The sequence below is a fragment of the Gambusia affinis genome, linkage group LG06, assembly GCF_019740435.1.
Source record: "Gambusia affinis linkage group LG06, SWU_Gaff_1.0, whole genome shotgun sequence".
NCBI classification, from domain to species: domain Eukaryota; kingdom Metazoa; phylum Chordata; class Actinopteri; order Cyprinodontiformes; family Poeciliidae; genus Gambusia; species Gambusia affinis.
In genome coordinates, this window is record NC_057873.1 from 21,117,564 (window position 1) to 21,144,390 (window position 26,827).

The 26,827-nt window shown below is 39.6% G+C and overlaps 1 protein-coding gene across 1 annotated transcript in view; it reads right to left on the reverse strand.

Moving 5' to 3' along the window:
* Window positions 1-26,827, reverse strand: part of rsrc1 (arginine/serine-rich coiled-coil 1) — a 146,227-nt gene that overhangs the window by 37,237 nt on the left and 82,163 nt on the right. The window lies entirely within an intron of this gene.

Consider the following 26,827-nt stretch of genomic DNA (forward strand, 5'->3'; position numbering starts at 1 on the left):
AGTTTCCACTTACAAAACCTATATGCCCCATATTTGCACGATCATGTACGTGTCCACAAACTAAACACCAAAACAAACTAAAAACCCATTTAAAATTTATTTTTCAATAAAAAAAGAAAAAGTGAGGAATCTGCATTTCTTTCAAACTATATCAGCCACCCTGATCTCATCTCTATGTTCAGGGTTCAAATGTCAGGACGTAGCAGCTGGCACAGGCTTGTTGTTTTACTGTGAAAACAAGCTGAACTGCCTGATGTGCATGTAGTGCTGAATGAGAGACTATTCTTAAGCAAGCCAGTCAGTCTAAGCCCATTAACTTATCTTTTGATAAGTTTTTCAGCCATATCGTCAAGCCCTGCGTATAATAACACGGTCAGGTGGATAAAAGCAAGGTTTGGTGCAATAAAAGTTTCATCAATTGATGATCAGTTAGTGTTAATGATTTGCAGAGGTGTAGAGCATTTTAAAATTCTCCTTGCTAGAGTCCACTGCGACTCCTCTAATGGTCCTCCTTAGCAGGTCCAATCAAATTTAGGACAGCCGATATTATCAGCTTTCCACAAAATATTGCTAAAATCTTGTTTGTCTCAATCTTGTGACCCCAATACGATGGCTCATAATGATATACTATAATGAGTGCACAGCTCTGCTAAAATTCAGAGAAAATATGCATTTTTCTTAAATCAATTTTTTATAGATAACTCAAGAAAGGAAAGGATATTTAGCTTTTATGTTGGGAAAACTTATGCTTTCCTGAAAAAAAAAAAAAATCCCCATTGTAAGGTATGAGGATTTATCATTGCATAAACATAATCTCACTGCGAGATGGTACCCTTCTCGGCTTTTCATTTATACCTGCGCAAAGTCAGCATTTCCTCCTAAGAGGTGTTTATCGTTTTGGTATAATGAAAAGCTTAAAAGAAAGTGAGGCAGCGGGAACAAACACTCGTCAGGGCATCTTAAGCATGGTCTCATCACGAACCGCGTCGTCCCTGCTCCCCCCCTCCCACCACACACACTCCCCCCCCCCCCGAATAATCAAGATGTTAAGCCGCATTAAAAAATATAATGCCGTGTATGGCAGGACTATCAATACTGCCTCTAAATTAATTACATTTCCGTTGCGGCGCATCATTTATTTTGCAGTGTTAGGGCCTCGGTGGAGCCATTCGCCTTTATTGCTATCTCACTTGGTTGATGAGTGAGCTATGTAAAATTGAGTCTCCAATATCATTACACTTAATGAGTTTAAACTTTGAAAAGAAGAGGGAAAAACAGGGGAGAGAAACAGAGGCGAAGGAGATGACGAGAGAGAAGGGAGAGGAAGAGAATGATACCGCAGCACTGTTTTGCTTAATACAATAGGAGTGTGGGTGTAAGTGTTTGCGAGCGCTTGCAGCCTTGTTTGTTTTAGGGCACAGCTGTGGGTGTCCAAGTGGGGTTTATTGCACCACTCATCATGCCTGCGCACACATATGTTCTGATCGTTAAAGAGTTTGTGCTACAAGTACAAATAGCCGTACACGAAAACGTCTGGATGCAGGAGGCCGACGGCTGAACGGCCGCTTTTGTTTGGTAATTGGTGGAGACAAAGAAGCCGTCACAGGGCTGATACGGCTGGTTAAGTCTGGAGGTTCCGCATCTTTACCAACAATGACTCTACACGGATGATTGAACACTCCTCCGCCTCCTCTGAGCAGTGAGGGGTGAGGGGTGTTTGGGAGCGAAACACTGAGAATTATTGGGCACTCATATTAAGGTGCGTTCCCACTGCAGGAACCATTCCAGGTAGCAGTGAAGATTTTTACTGCTGTCTTTCAACCCACAATGCTTTCATTGCTGGATCCAGGCTCAAATGATTCTATTTTTAATAACTGCACAGTATTTTCTGTCATTGTCTTGTACAGTATATTTTTACTATTATTACTATTAGCATTGTAATTGTTAATCTTGTTTGTTATATATTATTTTTAACACTTTAAGAATTTTTTTTGGTGTGATACTGCTGTTACACCTGGATTTTCCCTTAGCAGGTCAACAAAGACTGCTTCTATTTCTATTCTACTCTACATCAGATTTGAGGACAGAAATCAACTACTGAAAAACAATACAGCAATACAGCAATAGAGCTCTTTAGAAATTATCACTGAGGTTGGAAACTCCCATCATTTTCATTTCAGTCATCTCCTTTTTCAAAATACTTCACTATTTATGTTTCCTGGTGTTTTGAAATGATCCCACAGGAATAGTTGGCATTTTGTTTGCAAGCACAAAATTTAAACATTCATTAATTCATGCCGAATTTCAGTGTTTTAAAGTGGTTACATTCAAATGCCTTAATAAGCAGTATAAACAGTTTTTGGATAAGCCCCCTATTTTAATCACCCCCTACCTAATCAATCAAAATGCACATCCAAATTCGGAAGAGGGATAAAATGGGTACCAGTCCCACACAAGATATGCAAAGTACTCTAATAATCTATTCTTAGAAGCAAACAGGGACATTTTTATCTGATGCTTGTGCACCCCCTCTCTAAAGCCGCCCAGGGCAACTGCCCATATCAAACACAGCCACTGGTGAGTAAACCTATTTGGTTAAATTGATTTAAAGATCATTATTAACATCTAGAGTGACTCAGTATAAGCTTGTATAGACTGAACCAGCAACAACCTTGCAAGAAGAGGAGATACACTCTGAACGTGAGAAGAGGTAAAAAGTTTGGTTTTGGAAGCCATGGTGAAAACAGACAAAGCTATTTGCTGAGGAAAAATAAAAGGTATCTGGCAAATTAAGTTCCAGGGAACAATAGTTCTGAGTAGAACATTTAAAACGTACCACAAAAAAAAGTAACAATCCCAAAAAAAAAAAAAAAAACTAGGCTTGAAGAAATGCAGCAAAACCATCGCAGTTTGTAAAATCCTGCACATCTTTGCAATCGCTTCTTGTTTGTATGCACAGACACGTCTATGTGTGTGTGTGCGCGAATGAACTTCTCGTTGTTTGGTTCACGCCTTGCTCGGGGCTACCAGGAGGCAGGTAAGAGAGAGAGCGGAGTGGGGTGTGGGGGTTTGAGGAGACAGGCAGATAGATACGGGCCATGAAGGATGAAGGAAGAGCTAAGACAGCGAGGGAAACAGGCAAACAAGCAAAAAATAACAGAGAGAAGAAGGAGGAAAAAAACATTGCCTGCGTGCACACAAATTTGTTCACAAACAGGAACGATTTGTCGCCTTTTTTTCTCCGCATGTTTATCCTCAACCTTCTATCCCTTCATCCCTCCTCCAACAGGTTTTCTTATCCTGTTCTTGCTTCCCTGATTCTGTTTTTCTTTTTTTTTTTTTGCCCTATCCCACCCCTTCCCGTTTTTTTTTAAAATGCTTTTCTCTTCCCTTCTCTTGCTCATCTCTCCGGTACACCGTGCCTGGGGGCAATAGCAGCAAATCAAACTGTTTATCCATCTCTCATCAGTGCACTGCCTCACGGGGGCTCCTGCCCCCTCAAAACAATGAAAGTAAGGCTGAGAGCCGAGCTCGGGATGTGATTTAATTACATCAATAAGGAGCTCTGCTTTAAAAACATGAAGGCAACATACTTTGCTGCACCATCATGAAAAGCCTGTTAACGCTAGAGCTGTAACAGCACAAAAAAAACCAAAAAAACAAAGCATATGAAAATAATCAACAACTGCAACCCGTCTGAGTCTGCGAGCAGAGGCCGCTTATTGGAAGTATATTTTCTCGGCAACTGAGTGGCTTCAGTTCATTGTAGGGTAATTCTGTGATGGACTTTTATTAAAGCGGGTAATAAACGGCCGGGTGTTAGCGAGAGGAGAAGCCTTTCACTTCATTTAGACTTCGTTCAGTCTTGGCTGCAGGGGTGGAGAGCAGAAAGACGAGGGGACGGCATCAGCGGGGAGGAGGCGGAGAGCGTCAGTGAAATCACATTGTGATTATGAGTGTAATTGCAGCTCAGGGGCCCAGGGGCCATGTAGCTCTGATGGCGCTAGAAGATGTTTTATGCGCGGCAACAGAGAAGAAGCAAAGTGAGAATGAGAAGAAAAGAGGGAGAGTGGGAGGCAGAGGCAGGCTGCCAGGATGGACGGGGGTTTTTTTTCTCCCCCTCCTCTCTTGCTTCCTTCTTCTCCTCTTCCACCAGCGTTTTCTACCTCTTTCTCTCTTCTTCTTTCCTATTCTCTTCCTTTCTCTTTTCTGTTCTCCTCCCTTGGCAGGATTAGCCGGGTCTCGTTAGAGGGGAAATGTAATAATGCTCCCACCAGGTGGAATCGGGCCCGCTCCATTATCAGTCGGGAGATGGATGGGCCGTGTAGGGCCGGCGGGGGCCAAGCGCGCACGCAATTTAGATTCAATAAACTGGCAAAGCAAGACCCCCAATCTGATTTATCTCTTACACGCCGCCAATGCTTGCTGCTACGATGCTGATTCCCTATTACCGCTCAGAGAAGGACTATTCATTGGATGTAAGGTACGGCAGTCGAAGGAGCTTGTCGGGCCCCCGGGATGGCAGCAAAACAGATCCAGCAGAGGGGTTAATGCGTTTACAAACAGATAAGCAATTAAATCTAAGGCTTAGGTGAGTTATAGAGTTATTAAGGAGGGATATGTGTGCAGGCGTGTGTGTGCGAGGAGGGTTTGTTATTTAATGTAAAGGTGGACCAGATCAGGCCTTGGGTTGGACTATAGGTAGAGAGTAAGGTTCCAATATTGTCGGGCTCCAAGGTCAAAGGACAGTTTCCCTTTGTTGCTCAATAAACTACTTAAAGCACTTAGAAAATGGTGGAACAGTTTGACGTTCATCTCTAAATGCGAGCAGATTCAACCGAGATATTTGTGAACAAAATCTCATATTCAATAAACTTGAATAATATTGACAATATTATTTAGCAAAGTAACTCAAGTAATAAATAAATAAAAGTGCAGCTTGTAGATTCATGGGAAAGACTTTATCAACATGAGAGTTGATAAAGACTGTCGCTGATTCCCTCCACACAAAGCGTAAACTACAAAGAAGAAGCTAGCTGCCTCATATACGGCAGTTTCCAAGCATACCATTCAAAGGTTAAGTGATAGAAAAACGTGCGACAGAAAAAATAGCTCCACAAGTAAAAAGGATAACAGCAGACTTGAGTGGAATGTGGAGCAAAGTTTGCTTCAAAAGTTTTGGGGAGTTTCAAAATAAAGTAAGCAGGATAAAAGTTAGAATTGTGGTAAAACATGCCAGACCCAGATACAATGTCAGGAATAAAGAAAAGATTGGTTTTAATTTTACCAGAAGCTTGTTAATGTTTACATGAAGGAGGTGATTTCATAGACACCACTAAGTGGTTTAAAATCCTGTATGGGATCGAAGGAAAATTCAATTCGGTTCAATTTGTTTATGCCACTGCAGTATCAGTGTGTCCCATATTCATATCGCAAAGGACTGCTTGAACTGCAACAATTGTTGGACGACATATTTGAAGTGTTATTAAAAGTCAAAGAGTGATGAAAGAACAGCTAAAAAAACAGAAGAAAAAGAAAAACAGACATTTATTATCGTTCATATATCACAATATTTACCAATATTGCCACCATCGCAAGATTTTCTAATCTTGCAGCCCAATTAACAACACGTCATCTTGAGGCCCTTTATAAAGAAAAATGTCAATTTGATCCAATCATACAGACAGATTTCAAGTCAATCAAATACTTTACATTTGGGGCGTGCTGTGGTGGCGTAGGGGATAGCATGACCCACATTTGGAGGCCTTGGGCCCTCGACGCTGCCGTCGCTGGTTCAATTCCCGGACCCGACCGACATTTGCTGTATGTCTTCCCCCCTTTCATTTCCCCTTTCCTGTCAGCCTACTGTCATATAAGGGACACTAGAACCCACAAAAGACCCCCTGGAGGGGAAAAAAAATATATAAAAAAATACTTTACATTTGACCCCAGTTATCAAAGAGTGAAGTCGAGTTCAGTTTATTATGTGAACTGGTTAAAACGTTTTCTACTGCCACAGAATGGTGAAGCCTGGTCTTCCTGAACATCAGCACAGCAACAGGCTGAGACCGCTCCTGCTGTGCTGCATTTGTGCTCCCATCTTTGACAAAAAATATGTTTTTTCTTTGGTCTTATACAATATTGTGATGTTTTCATTAGTTGAAAACCATAATCATAATCAAATTCAACAAAAATAAACATGCTCAATGTATCAATTTGCATAGTGAGCATATTTAAGATATGGCTTTTACTTTTTGAATTAAATTTATTTAATTTGATTCAGTTCATTTTTATAGCACCACAACACGTGACGACTCAAGGAACCTTACGAAAAAAGTAAATTCCATCCAATCATGAAGACAGATTCCAACACTATCCCATTTGATCTTAGCAATCAAACAATACAGCCCAAGTTTAGATTAAGATAAAAAATAAATTTCTGATGATATTTTAAATCACTTTGATGCAACTGTACCATTGTGAAACTAACCAAATGTGGAAAAGCCGTAGAAATGCTGGCGGGGCTTTGTCACGGCGGGTGTCATTCTGTCCGACCGCCAATCAAAGTGAATCCGGATGTCAGCAACAGAGGAGGCGTGATAAATCAGCCTCGCGCCCGACGACAAACAGAATATTAGAGGCAGCGCGGCGCCATTGGAAAACTGTCCCCTCCAATCAGCTGAGCACTTTACAGTAAACCGCACCAGTCGGGTCCCCCGAACCAATACAGAACACCAGAGAGGCTTCTAAGACAATAAAGGAACAAAAAACAAAAATAAAAGACAGAGGAGTTTGGAACTCGGGCAGACAAAAGTGTCGACACGCTGATGAGAAGCAATCCTGACAGGAAGAAAAGTCGAGACAAAAGAATAATACAAAAACAATGGGTTGTTGGACAGGCAGGTATGTACACTGACTGACACAAAACAGGTCTGAAATAAGAAAGGAGAAGCAGAGAGACAGACAGATGATGAGACAGACTGAGAAAAGATTGATTCCACACATGTGCAATCTTAAAACAGAAAGTAGTTGGAGATGCACCAATTAGTGACTTACTTTTCTATTTATTGGGGCTAATCTGTGATTGGCAGGTCAAAAACTGATTTTTATTTATTTTTTTCATGCATGCATGAAAATTAATTAAAACTAAGAACTCCAGGTATAAAAACACATCAACCAACAGCACGTGTTTGTTGAGTTAGTTAAAACTAGATAGCGGTTTGGTCATCTGCTTTTATGAAGGATAATCTAATTTCTTCATTTTTTTGTTAAAATACAAAGTCCTACCACCATAATAGAAAACAACAATAAAAAACATAAACTATTGTCCTAAGCCATAATAATCAGTGACAATTCAATCTTCAAAGAACCCCAGTTTATCAGTGTCAGCAGAAGGAAAAAGCCTGATCTGTGCATTAAAAACATTAAAATGTAATAATAGTTAGAAAACTTAAATATTAAACTGATGAATCTATATGAAAAACAACTAAATGTACACCAATATGAGCAGCATACTAATATCACTCAAAAAACAAAACGTTGAGGCTTATTGTTTAACAGGCTTGGATACCCCAGCTGGGTTATATAATAAAGAACGTCCTTAAAAGATGTCAGCTGTGTTGTTTCAAAAAAGCGAAAGCACACACATGATGCAACAGCAGGAGTAGAGCAGGGGTGTCCAGTAAGTTTTAGCTCCAACACAATTGATTCAAATCGCCCAACTTCCTCCTCAGCAGATCAAAATTTGATAGCGGTTCTGCAAATGAGCCATTGTTTGATTCGAGCGTGTTGAACCAGGAAAAGAACCAACACGTACAGGACACCGGCCCTTTGGACACCACTGGTGTTAGGTTAAAAATTGATTTAAAAAAAAGAAGGAACAATACCCTGAAGAACCACTGGGTGGCACAGCACACAGCACAAGTCTGTCTTAGATCTGAGTGTTTACATGCAGGTGCATGAGGATCTGTTCACAGCTGTACAGCAAGTTTGCATAGATTTTATAACTATAAAGCATAATTTAATCTGGAATATTATGACAAGATAATATGCAAAAGGCATATTATAAATACTGGAGTCATTTATAATTAATAAAAACCTTTATTTTAGATAAATAAATAAAAAAGTTCTTAAAAGGAGGACAGAAAATTGCAGTCCTTCCCTGTGCTGCCGAGACATCTTTCAGTCAGGAGACTTGAGTGATTCTCATCCCCTTGTTTCCTTTTACTACAATCACAAAGCTGAATTAATGACACCCATAAAATATTCACAAACTAAACAATTAGAGAGAGATATCTTACAAAATCAATCAATTATTCATTTGAAATCGTCTGAGAAGCTCTCTTCTTTTCACGGCTATATTGTGATGCTGAGCGCTACATCAATTAGGTCCTCTACAGTTTAGATGTAATGGATGCTTCAGAGTCTAATTATTGTCTGAATGAAGGAGCAAGACGCCAGGGCTCAGCAATGTGCTGATCTTTGCGTGCTGCTAATAGGGATGCTTTGAGTTGTTAATTTTAACGTTCAAGAAAAATATAAACTAGAACCATCAACTTTGGGTCATTCAACACTTCCTTTTTTTATTTTAAGTATGCATCAAACCGCCAATAATTTTCACTTTTATTCCAGTCAGCGTCCTGCATTAAACTATAAGAAAACAGTATTCTTAAAGTTTTTCTTTTCTTTCTTTCTTTTTTTTTTTTTTTAACCATGCTGTAACAACTAAAAGAGAGGTCACGGTGGCAGTTACTAAATGAAAATATGGACCTTGAAATCCAAGTTAGCAGTGTTCTACCTGGGTTTGGATCCTTGCTTCAATGAGGCCACTCTAATACGTATGTTCCGGAAATGTTCTGCTTTGGAAATGGAATCTGACTCCATTGATTGTGTGAACCATTAGGTTCTTTCATTTAGTTCTCTTCTTGCAAGACATGTCATGTTATTTAGATGGAGGACTTCTGACCCACCTAAACCGTTCAGTGGATTTCAGACATTTTGTCTTGCCTCAGCCCCAGAAAGATTAATTGATCTATTCAGAATCAGACTGACAGATTTACTGATATCTGTTCTTTTCCTAAACTTTTACTCAAGTCTTTTACTCAAGTCTTCGACTCAAGTGTGGTGCACTTTGCTCCAGAAGCAAAGTGCACCACAGCACTGATTTATGTAAATATAAAATGGTGTCATGTATTAGGCTTTACACTGCATCTCAAAGTGTACACACTTTTGCTAAATTGCCACGGTTTTGTGTGGGTTTTACCAAATAGTAACCTGTAGGTGTACACTGAAGTTAAGCAACTGAAAGAACATCAAATTTATTACGTCTACCTATGCAAAATGTGAAAAGCCAAGACGGAAAAAGGGGTCGTATGAACTTATAATGTAGAGGTGAATACAAACTATAAATCATGGTTTCTGTACCATAATAGGCAATTAAACCAAAGTTCAACTCTGAAATTCTCAGCATAGAAATACCACATCTAAATCAAACATGTTCTCTTACTGAATATTAGAAGATTCCCTGTTATTTCTTAGGTTTAAAATGGCAGTGTTTTGTTGGCTTGTTGAAAGTCTAAGCATCCATTTTGCATCAACACTGAAGTTCTGTAGACGGAAACTTTCCTATCGGCTTTGTGTATGAGCATCAAAAAGGTCATGAGAGGGCAATCAGAAAAAATCTATAATGCAGGGATCACACAGTAAAATATTAAGTATCCTGGGGCCTTTGTATGACACCTCAACCTCAAGTTCAAGTCTTTCATATCTCTAAAATCTACTGTCTCCTCCTAATGCCTATGTAGTTTTCTTGTTTCTTTCATGTCCTCCGCTGTACTTTGTTTTCCTCCACCTTTTATTTTTCTCTCCTTTAACCTTTAAATTGGCACACTATTACATAAAAGCAACTCTTCCAGATATAAGAAATTTGTGGAGAAAAACAAGGTGTGAAATCCACCGTATTGATGTGAAAAATCAACTGATAACTGATATACTACTGAAATATTTCTCTCTATGATTCCTTAACATTTTATGTATTCCCCAACAATATCTGGTTCTGTACAACTGGGTTATAGTTTACTGTTGGATTTGAAACAAAACTGGGCTTCAGAAATGAGGTTCGTGACTCAGGATTACACATGTCGAAATAAATAAATAAAATAAATATAAATTCAAGTTATTTATTAGCTAACTGAGAGCTAATATCAACCGACTGGAGTGCAGTTATTCTGCATGTGTACATATTTAATACTTTGGTACGTGTGCATGTGTGCATATTAAAACTCTTGGTTTAAATAAGTGCGTTGTTAAGCCTCTGCAACTCCAACACAGACTGCACTTGAACTAAAGTAATAGGAAAGTCCCTCGAGGTCGAAATGAAAAAAGTTGCATTTTTGCTGTCCAGGGATAGTAAATGCAGAATAGTAATTAATAATGCCGATGACATGATTACTGTTTAAAATGGAAGGCAGTTTTGTGTTCGTGAATTGTAAAAGTTGATTCTTCATTATTAGAAACCGAAAGATAAGGAGGTTGTGTTGTAGATTAGAGGTGTCTCGTGAATGTCTGAGTTGTATCTGTTCAGTCGTTCAAGTATGAATGCACTTGAGCGTGTTGTTGAATAGCAGAGAATAGGCTCTGATTCCCAAGTTGAAAGCCTGTTGGATGCCATTGTAATGGCACACCACCTAGAGTGCGTCTCATGTCTTTTGCTGAGGCGGCAGTCGCTGCAAATGGGACTTAAATCTCTCTGGACCCCCGCACATGAAAGGTAAAACGAGGGCCGCTACTCGCCGCGTGGACACTAGGGGGTTCAAAAGGGCAGCCAATTGGAAAAGAAAGGCTGAAGCGCCGGGACCCCGGCGGTGTCAGCGGGGCCAAGCACAACTGACATTACAGAAACAACCGCGGAGAGACACAAACTTGGTGGTCCTGGCTTAAACTGGTCCAATGGTCGGTGTCGATATGATGAATATTAGTTAGATTCAGGGTGAAAATCCTTTTTTTTCCCCCAAACATTGCAATTGGTAAAACAAAAACTGTAAGAATCACTCACTCCAAAATTTTACCAGCTACTTGCTTCAGAACACAATTTAATGTAACGTTTGTATTCTTGTATAAAAAAAACAAACATCCCCCCGCCCCCAGTTTTTAATAATGTAATTACCCCAACACAAACAGAACAAACAATATGTTTACATTTTTACCACCACCTCACAGCGATCCCGTCTCAATTCATCCCCTGCTAATTAATTTTTGTAACATCAGTTTATTTCTCAGGTAGTGAAGCAGTTTTAATAGAATAAGGAATGTAGTCATAAAAATTCTGCAGTTGTAATTACATTACTTTATTCTCTCAAAAAGTTATATTATGCTTAATTTCTGTCGATGGCAGCTCTGATGATTTGCTAGGTGACTCTTCCAGGTAATGAGAAATTAGATATCGCTACAAGAGACACACATAAAATAGAAAATAACATTATAATTTTTCCATGCTGCTATACAGTCATCAAATGTTGCAAAGGGCCGAAAAGAGAAGATTTAAGATACTCAATCCTGACTGCTTGCTTACTAAAATAGCCACTCCTTACTGAAAAACAGCTTTGGCATCAAGGCTAGTTTAGCTCTCTCTCTATTTCCTATTGAGAAAGTTTGTTGGTTTGTGCCAGCAGCTTGAAATCAGGCCTGTAATGCCACACTGTTATTCACTCCTTCTTCTACTGACTTCAACATCTGGAAGCTTGAGCGCCTTTGTTACTTGATCAAATTCACTCTCCACTTCATAAATGTACCCATGTGGTGGTGAGTAACCCATGTTGGGTTAGGCTAACACTGTCTGTGGTCCAGTTGAAGTTAGAGCTTATTTTCCTTCTAAAGACTAAAGTTGAAGTGGCAACATAACTGATACAGCCCTGATATGGTGCAGTCAACCACAAACTGCAGATAAACATAATAAAGCAAACCATTGTAAAATTAATATAACTTTTAGGGCTGGGTGATAAATCGATTTGATCAGTTTATCTAATTTTTGGCTTTTGAAGATTATATTTTTGTAAGATTTTAAACATGTTCCCCATCAATGCACTCCTTGGGCTTTCATGTTGTGAAGTTATACTTTGGTATTGGTTTAAATGCTAATACTTATTAGTTAATGGTAATAACCTTTTAACACAATAGCACAACTCACAGAAGAGTTGATTGACACTTTTTAAAAATATTTTCTGTAATTTATAATTCCTTTTAACAGAAAAGGAAGTAAGAAGAAAAAGTCCATTGCAATTGGAAATTGGATCCAGTAAGAAAAAAAAAATTGGAGATTGTACTTTTAAGCCATATTGCCCAAACCTAGTAAGTTCATCTATATTTTGGACCATTAAAGCTACTGTACCTGATTATGAAAGAGGATGAACAAAACCCATAAAAACTGTGTGTGTGTGTGTGTGTGTGTGTGTGTGTGTGTGTGTGTGTGTGTGGTGAGGAGTGGGATGTAAGGGGGGGAGCCTGAATGCAAGGGGGGAAAAAAAAGACTGAGGGAGATTTGGACAAATGACAGCCCCCGCTGAAGGCAGTGCACTGCGCTACCTTATCTCTTCCCTCTTTCTCATCTCTTAATGCTTATTTTCATCACTTTGCTTAAAATATTGATAATCAATTAGCACTACGTCTGTTTTGCTACAGAATCTGTGTCATGGTCTATCACTCTGTCAGAGCCAATTCGCCACTATTTCAAAGTTCATTTTTCCTTGGCGGCTCTGTGCCTTTGGAGGAGTCATTACGTGGGGGAACATAGCCTGGGGTGCAATCACCTATTCTCTTTCATTACTGGGGAGATGGAGAAGGTGAGAGAGATTATTAGAACTTTGGAATGATCACAAAGCTTCACGCCGCCTGTCAGATCCCCCCTACGTGTAATTCATCTGGCCCCGCTACCTCCCCCCTCTCTTACTCATCTCCCTCACCTCTCTCGCCTCCCTCCTCCTCTGCGCCTCCCACCCCCATCAGCCAGGGGTTTGGCCACAGACATTATTCATGAACATCTGCAGCGTGCTGAATATTCCACAGCCTCCGCCGTGATGAAAAGGGAGCTGCCCCTTTGACTTGAAAATTAACATGCCGGCACAGAGATTAAGGACTCGCCCGCTCGTTCCGAGCTGAACTGGACCATGCTGAGTCCGGCCGGGACGACAACTCTGGCTGGGTGGAGCAACGACAGAATAAACGAATGTGGGAGAGGAATTTGCTCTTTGTAATGGTGAGGGAGCCGTTTTAGTGTCTAACATGGAAACGAGGTTTTGAAATTTTTATTCCACTTCAAAGCAATGAAAGTAACCGTGGTGTAAGGTGCACAAACACAGACTAAAACCTCCTCTTAAGCATCAATCAGATCTCAGGTAGAGCTTCAAAAACACTGCAGTCAAGTTAGTTTGATAAAGGTTAGGCAACCTATTATATGTACATGTCACAGTTTAAAATCACAAATAAAATGTGAAAACAAGTGTCTTTTCAGTAACTTTGTTACTTTGTTGTTACTTTGTTAATATATATATATATATATATATATATATATATATATATATATATATATATATATATATATATATATATATAACATTTATAGTAATAATAAATTATTATTGTACAATTATTATTTGCAGAATTGCACCAAGAAATTGACCGTTGACCGCAATCAGACAAGTTTCAGTTTGACCAACTAGTTGAAAACACACAGATATGATCATTTTCAGATCACTGAATGCACCACAGTAAGAGCAGCCAGGTGAGGCTGACCTCATAGCTCTTCAGTGTGGATGCTGTTACTGAGAAAAGAGACTCAAAGTTTGTTAGTTTCAGCTTTAGTGACGTATTTACAAATGGCATCCAAATTAGTACATCAGATTTAAGAAGCTACCTATAAGAAAACTGTTTTCTCAACCATATGATAAGATCTCTGAAATTCATTCAAACTGTGAGAGAGGGAATAAAATCTCCAGAGCATGACAGAAAGGCTAAATGTAGTACAGCAAAGATTGCTGTTGCAATTTAAACCACCAAACTTCTGATAAACCACCAAAAAACATCAACCTCGCTATACTAGCAGATAAGCTACAAAGTACAGTGAGAGGCAACTGTTAGCTGCTAATGATGCTAACGTCAGCATCTCTCTCAGAGCGAAGCGTGTCTACATTAAAATATATATTTCACACTATATAAAGACATTTTATCGTGTCTTGCGTGAAACCTAAATTAATTTGAGACAAAACTTTAACTGGGAAATTCTACACAGACAAGAGATTCCATAAAAATATTTTATGTTAATTAAAAGTTGTATTCTATTTTATTGAGAATTTTTAATATTTTCCTGGCATTGACACCATCTCAGAATTAGACTACAGTAAGGTGTTTTAATCTTAATCAAAATCTTATCTGGTTCTCGCAATCAAAATATTGTGTATCATTTTGTCTCGTAAGCTAGATTTATAGTTGCATGCTTATTGTTAATAAATAATAAAGCCAGTTTGAAAAGTAAACTATGAAATTACTCTGACTTTGCTTTAAAACAAAAGCCAAACCATGTCCTACTATGACTGCTCTCTCAAATAGTATGAACAACTGATGACTGTTTACAGCAGGAAAGCTGTGAAAATAAGCTGACCTTGGTCCTGTCAGTGTATAAAGTGCTTCATAAATAAAGTTGATGATGATGATGATATTATTTTAAAGTTGTTCTTGCAATTCCTTCGTATTACAGTTTGACAGAATTGTAAAAAAAAAATTAGCTAAAATCTGTTTTTGCAGGTCAAAGCTTTACAAAAAAAATATCAAAATTGTCCAGAATACTTTGATATGTTAATCTCTTATTATTTAGTAGTAGATTTATCAGCTAGCGTAGTTACTTGCCAATTAAAGGCCTTACAGTTGCAGCTCCGTTTCACAGGCTGGTGGTAAAGCTGGGTCAAAGCTTAAAAGCTCCTGATAAACACCTCATGGCACCATCTCACCTCTGTGTATCTCTTTCTTTTGTGCTCCCCTGGGTATCTCGACATGAAAAGCTCAGCCAGAGAACGGAGACTCTTCCTCTCTCACACCAGGAGCACCACTCTCTGAGAGAACAAGCATCCTTCCTCACCTTCTCCCTCTCTCATGTCTGTCTCTTGTCCTTTGTATGTCCTCTTGGACACAGGATTCTTATGTTGTTTCTTTGACACGTCGGTAGAAAAATATCAACAGGGATTTGTGAGAGGGAAGTGCTCCAGTCACCAGAAAACTACTGATTGCCTACAGTGCTAGCTAGAATTACACACACACACACACGCACACACGCGCACACGCGCACACGCGCACACACACACACACACACACACACACACACACACACACACTTACCTATTAATTTTAGGTTAATTTGGGGTTCTTAATTAATAAATCAAACAACTTCTTAACAGTGCAACATTAGGTAACAAATTATTTTTTTTAAAACAGGAGTTTTTGTGCAAACTTTTAATTTATTGTGAATCGTTTACCTAGCATACAGATTCAAAATGAGAAATATAGACTAAGATTTAGAAAAATGCCACACAACTTTGGCATTTGCTTTTCAATACCCTTTTCATGGCTTTCTCCAAGCAAGCTTTATGCTGTCTGTTCTCAACAGCAGAGTAGACACACTTTTTCAGAAGGGTAAAAATGAGGATTTTCCTAATCTTAAGGGTAACCTGCCTCAATGAGTTATGTTTTTGACCCCTTGGGCTCCAAGCAGCTAATGACTTGAGCTAGGGATTTAAAGTTGACGAATACTGAGATAGAACTCTGTTTTCATTAATAAATCCATTTGGTCCAACGCACCAATGCCACTAACAAACAGACTGTCGAACATGATGGTACCGCCACCATGCTTGACAGTTTTTCCTTGTAGTCGAACAATGAGAACTACAAAATAATAAACTTCTTTTGGATTTGGCTTGTCTATGTGGGAATTAAAGTTTATGTTTTAGTCAAACATCCCTTGTGTTCTAGCACAGTGGTCCCCAACCACCGGGCCGTGGACCAATTGGTACCGGACCGCGCAAGAAATAATTAAATATGTCCATGCTATGTATTGAGTCTGGAGGAGCTTTTATTTTGACAATCCTAAACCGGATGCTGTCGGTTACTCTTTGTGCGCCAACATGCAGCAGAATGAGTAAGAAACAACGTCATCTGTCTCGATCCTGACACCCACCCTCCGGTCCGCAGAAAATTTACGAAGGGTTGACCGGTCAACTGTACTAAAAAGGTTGGGGACCACTGTTCTAGAATTTAAAAATTACAAAAACTTTTTAAAACAAACAAACAAACAAAAAAAACTGTACACTTTTTTTAATGAACTACCCTACCATGAACTATAATCTGTTCCAGCAGATTATAGTTCATGGTAGGGTTGAGCCTTGGTGGTTCCTGGAAGGATCCGGGTAATTTAATTTTTTTTTTTTTCTTTATGTGGAGAAGAAATTCAAAGTAAGTGGCTTAAACATGAAGACCAAAGTTGCATGTGGTAGAAAGGTCGTATTCTAACCTCTTGATCTGGTTTTAAAAACCTATGAATCGAGTGCAGAACTTTAAACTTTCACTTGTAACCAAGTTTGATATCTCCTCCTGGGAACATTGAGGTAAGGTTAAGCTACAGTAGTGATAGATTATTCAGCTGAGAAGTTTGGAGACAATGTGCAACAATTAAATGATTTCTTCTTTTAAGATTAGCTGCCAATTATTTCCTACTTCGTGTAAAGACAAAAAGGTAGAGCAGAAACAGCTGCACCGAATGCAGCCTTATGTGTGTGGGTGCAGTAGAACAATACTTATTGCAGTGAACATTTATGTAGTTGATCTGTGCTGAATATCTGTTTGAGCAAACAAAGTCTATCTGAACTCATTAAATTTGGATATTTTTAAGTAAATATATAAACATTAAACGAGATTGTGTCAAAACTACTTTGACCGCCAAACACCACAGCTTTCTAAATCATCTCCATAGTCAGATTACCCCTCTAGTAAATGTAAAACACACTAATCTCCTGTCGTGGATTACTATTGCTTGTCAATACTTGTCAATTTGATGTCAACAAACCAAGTATCATGAAACTTTGAAGAGCCTAGGCATGAAAAAACAAGATCACGTGTTGTTGCAGCAATAGATTGAGTGATGAAAAAGCTCTGCATTATATTTTTTTTACCAATAAGTATACAATTTTTGAGAAAGAGCTAAAGGGCTAAGAGTGTATTCTTCAGGCGTATAAAGCATTCAGAAACCCAGTGTTCTCCTTACTAACCTGTTGATACACACTGCCGGTCAGCTAGAAAAAAGTTGAGTCAAACTCTGATGTTTACAGAGACCCTTGTCATACGGTGAGGACCAGCTCATGCTTAATCACACCAATAATACATTTTTAAAGTCAAACAGGTTCTCAATTCCCTTAACGCAAACGTCTGATTCAGATGCCAGTGATGCTAAAGCCCATAAAGAGTGTTGGGAGCATCACGAAGGCAGAAAATGAGGCGAATGTGAGTTAATCAAAAGTGATACAACGAGATCTTGATAATGACCGGCAGAATTAGCCATTTTTCTACCATAATACACATCCTGTACTTGAGTGTGTCAGTGCTACAAAAATCGAACTAATCCGCTTGAAAAAAATGATAAAACTTGGAAAATGACAGAAGACACAGAAAACCGAATCTAAAAGTCTGAGGTATGAATACGTTCAAAAATGCTGTAAAGAGAGAAAAGACAGAGAGTAGAAAAATACACTTTCAATGCCTCTGAATAGAGCAGCAGTCAGAGGGTTCTGACACGGGCTGGAGCGGGACTCTTTGCACTGCCTCTTGTTGATTGTAAATGGCAGAGCAAGTTTACTCTGTCAGCTGGAGCCAAAATGGAGTCTGACAGCTTTGTCAGGGAGTTTGAGCGGCTCAGTGGCAGGGCAGGAATCGGGTTGATTCAGTTCCTTTCATCTCCAAATCGCCGGCGTACGCTCGTGAAACCTCCGTGGTAATTTGAAAAAAGAAAAAAAAAAAAAGTGGAAAAGCAGAGAGAGAAAGAAAATCCCGGCATAGTTTGTGGATGACAAGCGATTTTTTTTTCCAAAACACTTGTCGATATACAACAGAGGAGCAAAGGCTGAGAAAACTGACAGACCAAAGTCTGAAAGAGCTGGATGCACAACAAACATGTCAGGAGATGTTAGCACTTTCTGCAAAAAAGAAAAAAAAAAACAACAGATATTAATAATCTGAGTGCTCAGTCCTACCTTTTCTCCCTCCGCCTACGGTTTTCTTTGTAAATTATTCCACAAGATAACTGTGCATTACAACCCACTCAGGATCGAGGCCTCTGCGTTTCCTAACTGCAGCCTCTACATTACTCCGACCACCTTGGGAACCTTTGAGGCTCTTGCTCCTTTCATAACCGACCTAAAAATATGAATCATGTCAGCAAGTGTAAATGCACTCCAGGCCTATTTATTTTCTTCATTTAGTTCCATAAACATTCCACTGCCCCAAAACTCTTCAGCAGAGAAATGTAAATACCAGTCCATAGCTGGTGTTTGAGAGCTCGGATTGAAAGAATGAAGAAAGTATTACGAGCGTCGCTTTGTTCTCTTACACTCCCAGGGCTTTATATCTCCAATCCCCTCTTCTACCTCTGTATGCTTGCTTCTTTTTCTTAGCTTTTTTTTTTTTTTTTTTTAAATTACAGGATTCGTTTCTGACTAAACGCGAGGAGGATGAAGTGTAATACAAATTTCTATCCGATTTTTTTTCCCCCTACCTCGACAATGCATGTCAGTAATTAGCCGACCAGTTTGGATCCAGGGTTTTTTTTTCTTTTTGTTTTTTTTTTTTTTGACGGGTGCCTCAGTTTGCCAACTTCTACCTTTTGTTCTTGCCACACAATAACCGCCCACTCGCCCTTGGTATCTCTCTCTCTCTCTCTCTCTCTCTGCTTCACACCCACACAGGGCGTTACACAATTCATCCAAATGTGCTTCGCTTTAAAACCCCATTACTTAGCCCCTGATGCTTTGTTTAACACAATTAAAAGAACAGGCCATTCATGAGAACCGAGAGCCTTGCCCTGCCCCTGTCTCCCTCCTCGGTTTTACCCAGCTCTTCTTCTGTGGTTCAGCGTTGGCCGTGGGGAGTTACTGTGAACAGCCCAGCTTAGTTCCCCCTAATTCCCCGGGTTTTGTTTGCATATAGGCTTAGGTTGGTTCCATTTGAAAAAACTCAATGCCATGCCCCGCCACCCCCCATCCTCCCTGGCTACAAACAGGCCAGTGAACAACTTTAAACAGTGGCCAGCAAAATGGAAACAGCAAAGTCCACACACACACACACACCCACCCACACACACGCCGACGCACTCAAATACACACGTAACTGAAGAGACAAACAAGGTTGAAGGGCGCTGGCATCTACGTTCTGACACACTTCAAAAGGGTGAAAAGACTCAGAGGCTTTTTAAGTAATGACAACTTAGTCAGACTTGGCAAATGGTCAGCTGGTAATTTCAGGTTGGAGCTCTTCACACAAGTGTGTCAGTCCCGCAGGAAGGACTCAGTTTAAAGGCTAGAGAGGTAAATGAGAGAGAAGGCTGCTGGTCAGGTGTGGCTGGCAGCTCCACAATTCATCCACATGAATTGTGGAGCTGTTCATTTGGGTGATAGAAATATCTAAACAAGTTTACATTTTAGATGGCTAGCATTTTAAAAAACATAAAAAGTTAATTGGAGCTGCGAGTCTTTGTGGTGTTCCAACGTGTTTCTCAATATCCTGACAAGTTTCTACTTCCAGACTTTGGTCAAATCATCTGAATAATGGACTGAAATCTGCGACTGCTTGAGGTAAAACTACATTCATCACATGTCTTCTGCTTATTCGGGTCACACGTATGAAAACTGTATCAAAATGAAAGACAATAGAAAAACAGATTTTACAGTTTTTATTGATCCATAGGTGCAATAATAGAGGAGAATTCTATATACTCTGAATATCTGAACCATGTTTTCCCTCTCCATCACAAGCCAAAGTAAATAGCTCAACCTTTAACACCGGTATCAGTCGGTACTGTGCTCTGGGTAACCGTCAGGATGAGATATAGCAAATTGTGGAGCGTGGCTTTGCTGTTAGTCTGCTCTGTGGATCAGAGGTCTTTGTTTTGGCCATTTGATTAAAGTTTAACTCATTTGTTCTACGGACCAAACAGCACTTGAGGATCCCTGACAACAATAATGAAAGCCTGTATTAATTATTTGACCATTTGCAATCAGGCCACCCTGTACAAGCTCTAACTACTTAATCATGTTAATTAATAAAACAACCCTTTCCTAATAGGGTAATACCATATCCATAATTAATCTGATGAATTATGCATATGGGATCTAATTGTTAAGGGAACGGCTTTAATTGTAGGAACCGTTCATTTTCATAGTTTTCCAAACAGCACCAAATGTTGTGGTTTAAGAGGAAAGGCAAAGTAAATGTTAATTGATGAAGCTCACTTAACTATAAATGCTTCTAGGCTCATACACTTTGCAGCTGAAATGTTCATGCTAGCCTATGAGTGAGTTGATATTGATCTTTCTTTAAAGCTCCTCTGGTAAAACACCCCTCCACCTCCAAAACACTGTCAGATAGGAGCCCAAAATTGGCTTAAAACCACTAATTACATCAGCGCTGAAAGGAAATCATTGATCAGTGGCATTATGGGAAATTAAACTGGCCCCCAAAACTGGATCAAAGTGAATGAAGTGGCTTAGTGGGGTTTCACTGGGGCTTTGCAGACGGGGGACAGGATTATCACCCTGTACACACACGCACACACACACGCCTCATTACAGAGAAACAGCAGTGCTAAATGATGCACATGCATTTATTAAAGACTTGTTCATGGCGTATTAAAAACAACTACAGCTAAATTTGACCACCATAAATCTCATCACCCACAGTCAAAGCACTAAAACACGTCAAAGTGTTTCTTGCTTGACGATATAAATAATTTTGCAGAGAGCGCTTTATATAAAGCTGGTTTATAATGTGAGCACGGTCCAAAGTGAGCAGGTCTCATGTGGACCTGTGGGCAGATCCACTGGGAGAATGAATAAAAGAAAAGGGGCCCCTGCTGGAGCATCTGGCCTTCTATTGGTGCCCCGAGACCAAAGTAATCTGTTTCCTCTGCCACACAGGTCTCACTGCTGGCCTCTTAGGACTCCAGTTCTGATGCTTGGGGACACCTTGAAGTATATTTAACACTTCCAAGCTGAATCATACATGCTAAAACGTAAGGGGTCTTAAGGCACTAAATACATTCAGATGACCTTTAATTTCTTATTTGAACTCAATTAGGATAACAATTACACTGTGTTCTCAGCTTGCTCAAATTTCTACACTTGCTTTGGGTTTTAACGCTGGACCACCACAATGTTGATGAAAGATTCTTAAAAGCATTCGGGTCTGATGATATTCCTGCATCTATTTGAAAAGGAGGGATTACCCATAAGGAATATTTTAGATTTTTAAAACCCACAATCTTCCTAAATCTCAACAAAGATTCCGATTTTACAGTTTTCAGTAAAAAAATGTTGTTTACCGTACTTTACTACACTTTTTTCCCCCCCCCCCAGCATTATTGTCCCTTATATGACAGTAAGCTGAAAGGAAAGGGGGAAGTAGAGGGGGGAAGACATGCGGCAATGTCGTCGGGTCCGGGAATCGAACCCGCGACGGCCGCGTCGAGGACTCAAGGCCTCCAAGCGTGGGTCGCGCTATTCCCTACGCAACCGCAGCACGCTCCTACTTTACTACACTTTTTTCAGTGGCTCTTGTGTTTAGTCTCTGATTTGTCTTTCGAAAATTATCGAAATAAGCCTTCTGCTCTTCTAAGTGAAGATAATCAGATGTTTGTATATTTTGGTTCGAGTATAGTTTATAGAGAAGGGACTACAGGTGGCGTACAAAGAAAGAAAACAAGTCAGGTTGATACAAAATCTAATTTATTAAAACACAAGTAAACGTGAGACATTATGTAACAATGTCACAACATTCAATTGGAGGAGTGTTCATTGTGAAGTTAAAACTACCGAATCGTGTTAAAATGTTGCTTGTTATGTGAGTTGAACCCCTAGATTTACTCTTAAGCCATCACTTGACCCATTCAAAAGCAAAACAACACTTAAGTTGATCCGTTTTTGCTGATCCTTGTTACTGATCAGCAGCCCACACTAAGACACAGAAAGCACCACTTACCACAAAGTTAGCTACATCAACCCCACTTGTACTCATATTGTGCATCAATCTTCTTACACTGGCAAAATCCCGGGCTTACATTACACAGAAATAAGCAGTGGATATTGGTAGAATGAGCTTACTGGGGCATTGTTTTAACTGAGCTTTCACAGGGAATTTCCTGGCCTACAGTTAAAGAAAGAAGATATTGAGGACAAAAATAAAGTAGTTGTTGGCCACCGTCTACGGGAGATGGAGTTCAGGGGATTTAGGGGGTGTTAAGATGATTTGTAGGCTTTTTCTCCTATCAGATCATCTAAAATGTGAGTGATTACACTGGTAATCATCTGCAAGCCCACACTGGCTCAGTCTGTGCTTAAGAGATAAAGGGCGAGAGACTGACTTAAGAATGGAGGCAGGAAGAGAGCGACAGACCTGTGAAGGAGACAATAAAGAGAGGGATAGGAGAAAGAAGGTGGCAGATTAGGATGGCCATTCTGCCTCTTCATCAGCTCCTCTGTCTTTGCGTCTCTCTGTCTTCCTCTTCTGCACATTCAGATATTCATGTGTGCTTGGCCAAACAAATAGCTGACACTGCCTCATCAAAGCTTTGGATTGGCAGCCTGGGCCAAGTGGGGCTGTTGACAAGCAAGGGCACTGAAAGCAGAGGAGGAGAGGAAAGAGCAAGGCAGAGAAATCCTTCCTGTAATTCCCCAAACTGTAATCCATTGGGTTTAATGGTGTATGTGTGTGCGGGGATTAGACGTTTATCATTACTGCTCTGGTGCTATTATGTGTCGGTGTGTTAAGAGTGAGGGAAGAAAAGCCAGGCTTGCATGGAAGGCCCGACAATGCCGGCAGAGGGATTTAATCCGTAGCTCTCTATCACATATCCACATATTTGGCCAATAGGAGTGACACCTAGCTTATTCACTTCAGCTGATGCCACCGATTAGGTCTGATCTGGAGACAACCCTCACTACACTCCCCCTCATCTACACTAATTCTCAGACATCTGTTAGACTTTATTTTTGCAACATTACAGATTTTGCTCCTGTGGGAGAAAGAAAGTCTCCCATAACTCCATAGCTTCATCAGGTTAAAAACTTAGCAGTATATCTTCACACGCAATTCAGTTGTGCCACTCTACTCATCTCTGATAGATTGTATAAATCACAAACAAATGTTAGCTGAGAGCAGTTATTGAAGAAGTTGTGAATATATCTGCAGAACAAAGAGAAAGTCAAAACCGGCCTGGTTAAAACTAGGGTTGAGATGTGGCTTTGACCTACCTCTTAAAGATTTGAGACCTGACTTCTACTAGTTCCTTAATTACTTGAAACTTATATGACGTGAAAGATTTAAGACATGCATTGAAATTGCTCCTCAGAGGCTTAAGCATGACTTTGACTTGCCACTTAACGTAGGGTGAAAAAATGGACAATTAACTTGAACTCTTCTCTCAGTGACATGAGTGACATTTGATTTGGCTGTTACTGGATTGACATCTAACTGGGAGCAAGACCTGAGACTTCATCTACATTTACTTGGAGTTAAGGCAAAAGACGACACCACTGACTTAAGTCTTGATTTAGACTTTGGACTTTACCTTAGATGAAAGACAGGATTTAAGTTGCACTTGCCACTGAAAGACTTTATACTTGACTTGGAAAAATGACTTGGGAACATCTTTGCTGGCTTCTGGTACGCTGAATCATGCTCATTAAACAACAGCTCAAAAATGTTTTTTCTGCGAGTAGGAGCAAAGCTGATCACATCAATCTTTATCCTGGAGTCCACAGCCGGGACTGGCCCCGGCTTTGTCCGTTGGCTTGAGAAAAACATGAATCAAACTGAGAGAGACAGATTAGCCTTTGGTAACAAGGGATAATGGTCGGAACATAAGAAAAACATACTTTCACCATCAGCAGATACAAGCCTGGACATCTTTCTTTTAAGCTAACACGCACTAATTCACGGGTCGACAGAAACCCTCCCAAATGTACACACGCTGAACATGTGTCCTGCAGATGTAGTAGCTATGAAAAAAGGCCCCTGTTCTCCTTGTGTATATGAGATAGAAGGAAAGTGAGTTAGAGAAACACAGAAACAAGAAATACCTGAAGAATGCAAATACATGGGGGGAAGAAAGAAGGAAAATTAAATGAACATTAATTCTCCCTTAGAAATTTTCCCTCCTCAGCACAAGGAGATGAAAGAGGAGTTGTGTGCGTTCTGATATTTATGTCCTCTTAAACACACGGCTGGAGTTTTGGTTTGGTAAATGGGGGCCTTGGCTGCAAGGGTACCCAGGGGCCCCTTATTGCCTGGTTTGCTAATTAGGCATAAATCTGCACGATTGAGCCAATGGTGGATTAATTAACTGTTTATTTCTCTTCACTCCTCCCCTGGAACCACCAGATCAGGGCCGCGGGATGTGGAGGAAGAGTGGACGAAGTATTGGGCGTGGCATTTTGGACAAATGAACGACTCTGACAGTTGTAAATGTGCGCGTGCATGTGTGTGTGGCCTTCTGTAAACAATGTGTCAGCCCTGTCTTTTTAAATGAATGTGGGTGGATGTCTCTGTCATTAGTCACACCGCTATGCTTGTTAGGTTGGAGTGGCGACTGCAATGCAATACTAAAAGTACTAGGCGAGGGCACGAGGGACTAGGAAGCAGAGACCAGAGGAGTGGCTAAAGACTGAGGACAATGATGAGAGATGGGTGGGATAAAATGGTGTATCAGGAAGGTAAAAGGAGAGAAATAAGTGGTTGGCTGTGTGTGTGTGTGTCTATTGGGGGATCCGGGTAACGCTGCAATCTGTACACAATTAGGACTCCATTAGAAGTTTAAAACAACTCATGACTTCCATCTGTTCCTGAGGCTGGGAATGTAAGATTGGAGACGACAGGTGTCTAAATGTTTATCAGCCCTGCTGCGTTTATTCTTGTGTCTCTGAGGTAGGAGGAAAAATGACCTGCACAAATCTTACTCAAACTAACATTCACTGTGGCAAGAATAAAACATGTGCTGTTCAAAACCTCGGGAGTCAGGACTACATGTACTTTGGCAACAAGAGTTTAACTCTATACAACTATAAGGTTTAACACAAATTAGGCACGAGCACTCGCATAAGCTTGCACATCAATTAACAAAAAAAAAGGCTACAAAGACAAATCTGTTTACATTTGAGATCTGAAATGTATTGATATTAAGCCAAATGGATAAACAGGTTTTCAATTTCAAAATCTTTGATGATCAGGGACATTCAGCTCTTTTTTAAAGAGAAAAAACAACAAAGACGCATGACTAGCTTAAGATGATTATTTTTGAATTGTCAACTACAAGGTAAAGTTAACTTAATATATTGCTAAATTATTATACAACTTTTTTTAAGTAAAAAGTATAAATATTTCCCAAGGTAAAAACAGTCCTTAAAAAACAACAGACCACAGCTAAAGAACATGGTAGACAGACTTTCAGCTCTTCATGCAAGTTCATATCAAGAACTGAGGTGTGCTGTGGTGGTGCAGAGGTTAAGCACAACCCACATATGGAGGCGTTAGTCCTCGACGGGGCTGTTGCAGGTTCGATTCCCAGCCTGGCGAGCTTTGTCTTCCCCTTCTCTCATAACCCTCTTTCATGTCAATTAACTATAAAATAAAGGTCACTTGAGCCAATAAAACCTTTAAAAAAAGTTTATATCAAGAACTTAATTCAAAAGATCAAAATTTTTGATTTTGACTAAATCAAACACCGCCTTTTAACGACACCAACATTTTGTGACTTCTTGTCACCATTTGGTCCTAAATCTCCTTTTACTTCGTTCTCATAAACTACTTTTGTACTTTACCAAATGTTGCCAGTTTATTTCTTGTGACAGTTGAATGTTTTTGATAAAATAGGAATAAAATGTCTGAAAATGTTTAAACCACACATTTAATTTAAATGTTTAGCATGCTGTTTTCAGCAGTTTATTTTATTTTTAATCACTCTGCAATTGAACTGATTGTTGTTTTGATTCCAGTTTTCAAATGTTGTAATGTTTACAACCATAAAGCCCAAGCAACAGTTTGGTTGGCCAAGTAAGGAACAGTTTGTTGGTACACAGACACATCTGGAGCAAGAACATTGAGTAAAGAGCAACGATTGTTAAACATGTGCTTTTATTCATAATACATGGTTAGGGTTGTTGTGGGTGGGATTTTATAACCATTACTAATGAATTTGAAGAGTGGTATTTCAACACATTTTGTAGTATGCTTCATTTACACTGATGAGAATGGCTCTCCATTGTATTTGGTCTAAAAAAAAAAAAAAAAAAAAAAAAAAAAAGACCTTCCCGAAATAAGTCAAATAAATTGAAATTATAGTGCATCATTAAGCAAGTCAAAGCAGAACTAGTTGCTAAATCTGTCCAGTGTCAAGCAAGCCAACATGATGTATAACATATTAGTTATACATCTGAACTTAAACATTAATTAAAACAACCATCTGTGCATCTCTAACATCTATTGGGACAGACTTTATTTATTTTATCACATTGCAGTAACATCTACTCATCAT